Source organism: Ipomoea nil, unplaced genomic scaffold (assembly GCF_001879475.1).
Source record: "Ipomoea nil cultivar Tokyo-kokei standard unplaced genomic scaffold, Asagao_1.1 scaffold0146, whole genome shotgun sequence".
NCBI classification, from domain to species: Eukaryota; Viridiplantae; Streptophyta; class Magnoliopsida; order Solanales; family Convolvulaceae; genus Ipomoea; species Ipomoea nil.
Genome location: NW_017616574.1, coordinates 2,993,344 through 2,997,298, shown reverse-complemented (window position 1 = coordinate 2,997,298; position 3,955 = coordinate 2,993,344).

Here is a 3,955-nt window from a genome sequence, read left to right as displayed (position 1 = left end):
AAGCCTAGATGCAGTAAACGTGCAAGAGTTGAAAAATTATTTGGTCCTGATTTTATAACTTACTTGTTAGAGTATGATTCTAGTACTCTAATTTGTTTATTAGAAAATAAACTAGATTTTCGAACATGTTTAATAGGGAATGGACCTCGAATGTATGTAGAAGTCGTGACTTCTACAGAAAGACCAATGTAGAAAGATGCTATTAAGAGTAAAGTGGATTCTATTCTACAAAATCACACTTGGGAACTTGTTGATCTTCCTCCAGGTAGTAAACCCTTAGGATCCAAGTGGGCATTTAAAAGGAAGATGAAACCGGATGGTTCCATCGAGAAGTATAAGGTTAGGCTTGTAATTAAAGGTTACAGACAATGTTAGGGCCTTGATTACTTCGACATGTATTCTCCTGTGACTAGAATAAACTCCATTTGGATGATACTTGCCATAGCCGCGTTGCGGAATTTGGAAGTTCACCAAATGGATGTGAAAACCGCTTTCTTAAATGGCAAGTTAGATGAATCTATATGGAACAACCCAAAGGGTTGGTTGTTCCCGGCTAAGAAAAGAAAGTGTGTAAATTGGTTAAATCGTTATATGGTTTAAAATAAGTGCCTAAACAATGGCATGAGAAGTTTGACCACGCAATTTTATCCTATTGGTTTAAGATAAACGAGAGTGATAAATGTGTCTACGTTAAAGAAACGATAGACGATTATGTCATTATTTGTTTATAGGTAGATGATATACTCATCGTTGATAGTAACGATCGAATGATCAAGTTTACCAAACATATGTTAAATTCGAGATTTGACATGAAGGATATGAGTTTGGCTGATTTAATCCTCGAGATTAAAATCATTAGAAGACCTGATGGTCTAGTGTTAAACCAAACTCATTATGTTAATAAAATTGGTGAAAAATTCAATAAGGATGATAATCAAGTGGATAAGACACCATTTGATGCAAATGTTTTACGAGTTAATTCCAGCATTGTTCCCCCAATTATGTTGATTTTCCAAAATTGGTCCCCGACTTTTAATTTGGACAATTTAAGCCCTCGACTATTAAAAAGTTTCCAATGTTGGTCATTCCGTTCTCTTGGTGTTAAGTTGACGTTAGAAGGAGGGCTAATAGTGTCTTTTTACTTTCCAATCGTATAATACTTTAGATTATACGCAATTTCCCTTCGATTCCCCCTTTTATACATAGACCAAACCCTTTTACGCTCAGGACACATTTGAGAGCTAGTAGACATACTTCAAAATCCCCAATTTTCTCGAGTAATGCTGAAACCCTAATCTGAGTACGAATAGCGAAGCGTTGATGCATCCATAGAATATCGTTGATGGATTCGAGAGGAAAGCAAGCTATGGTTGGGAGCAATGCTGGTCCACCAGGTAAATGTAGAGTTATGTTTTGTGAAAAAATATGTGGTGTGCTTTGTTTTTCAGTACTAGAACGAAATGCCAGTAGTGGGGACCAAATAAATAATTTGTGTTGTGTTTGAAAATGGTCTGTGGACCAATGTTGTTTGTCTACTTTACGATTTTGATGGGGACCAATGTTGTTGGTTTTTTTTTGAATGCTTTTACTGAAAAGTAGTGGACCATAAAATGGAGCATTTGTTGTTGTCTGTACTGTAAACTTTTTTTTTTTTTTTTTTTTTTTTTTTGTAATATCAAGTTGTCTAAGGGTACTGCTAATACTCAATTCTTGATTTCATTAGTTTTGTGTTTGAAAATGTTGTATGGACCAGTGTTTGTTTGCTTTACTTGCTGGGGACCATTGTTTTTGTTTTTTATAATGCTTTTATTGCAAAGTAGTGACCATATTTTATGCATTAAAGTGTACTGTAAACTAGCTTTTTATGATAACTAAAGTAGTCTAAAGTGTACTGCACATTGTCAATCCTTGATTTCAGGAATTTTTACTCTTAATTTAAGACATGTAGGAATGATTAGTCAATCTTTACCTGCTGAATATATAGGTGGTAGTGTTAGTTCATATAATGATATGGAAGAAGACCAGTGGGGGTTAATATGTTTAAAGGAGAAGGTAGTTGAAATAGGGTATGCCATTGATGACAGTTTCAGATTCTTCATACAGACTGAAGTGGGGTTGCAAGAATTGGTTAAAGACTTAGATCTTTGGAATTTAGTTAACCAATGTTGTTATCCTAAGGTAATATAGATTTGGATGGTAAAAGGAGGGGTTGGTGAAGATGTATATTATTGTGATGGCAGTGGAAATGAGAATGAAGAGGATTGTGATGGCAGTGTAGATGAGTGGGATGGAAGTGGGGAAGAATCTGATGGCAGTGATGAGGATTACAATTCTGATGAGTTAATTAATGTAGATCTACATGATGATGAAGAGTTTGTGAAAAATATAGATGTTAATGTAGAGTATGGAGGATTAGTTATTGTGCAGGACCAACCCCAACAAGGTAATGTATAGGTTCAACAAGTTGGTGATGAAATCAACTACTCTGATGAAGGTAACTTTGTAGGCAGTGATGGTGAGGCAGCAGCAGGGATTAAATGGCAAAAGTACTTGAAAGACCTTCAAGGTAATTGTCCTACATTTGCACTTAGATTGACCTTTAAAGATAAGGGGGAATTTAGAGAAGCTGTAACTAATTATGCAATCAAAGAGGGGAGAGAAATGAAATATGAAAAAAATGACAAAGTGAGATGTGTGGTTAAGTGCAAACATGAGAGTTGTCCATGGCAGGTTACTCTAAGATGTGATAAAGATGATAAGTGTTGGAGGATTACTATGTTAAAGGATAAACATGATGGTTGCGTAAGGACTCAAAAGAATTCAATGTGAATTCTACCATTGTTGCTAAAAGATGGAAATAAGAAATTAAAGGACATTTGGAATGGAAAACAAATGCTTTTTTAGAAAAGGTTTGCATTGATGACCATTGCGTACTAAGTAAGAAGCAAGCATGGAGGGCTTTAGTAAAAGCTAAAGCTGAAATAAAACATGAGGCAGAAGACTACTTCAATAGGATTTGGAGCTATTGTATGGAAATACAAAGAACAAATCCCAGTTCTACTTGTGAAGTGAAGTTGAGTAACTTGGAAGAGGCTGGAAAACAAAGATTTCTGAGGATGTATATCTGCTGGGAGGCTACAAAAGAAGGGTTTAAGCACTATAGGAGGATAATTGGTGTAGATGGGTGTCACTTAAAGTGTAAAACTGGAAGGCAATTGTTGACAGCAGTTGGAATAGATGGAAATGATAGTATATTCCCAATTGCTTGTGCCATTGTAGAAAGTGAGAACAAGGACTCCTGGACTTGGTTTCTAAAATTTTTAAAGAAGGATTTGCAGATTAATCCCATGGTAGAATCTTGTAACACCCCCAAATTTCGACATAATTTAAAATCATTAAAGCTTATGAAATAAAGGCAAAGCTATCATCAATACCCAAACAGAGCGGAAGCTAAACATCAGTGTTGGGGGTGCTATGCCACATCTAAGCTAGAGAACCTAGATGCACAGGCTAAGACTAACTAAACAAAGCATAATTCATAATCATTATCCGAATACAAGCATGGCTCACAGGCCGATTAACTAATACTAACTAAGTCAGGAACCGCAGCTCCTTCTATTGCGCTCTCGGTCAACTAATCAGTACCTGAAAAACATGCGGTATCACAACCGTTAGCGAATAATGCTAAGCAACCCACACCCACGCGTTGAATACAATACATATAGATATAAGAAATCATTTTGAGACTTGGGAATACATAATATAGTCCTAAACGACTCTAACTTCAAAATCAGGAATCAGACTCATGGCATATCAATAGACTAGACATGGCAAGGCACATAAAGACACAGCATACAACTAGACCACAAGGCAAGAAAACAATAAGACTCAACAATAACAAACAAGAGCACATAACAAGACATGTCCATGTTCCAACCTTATAACAATTCGAACT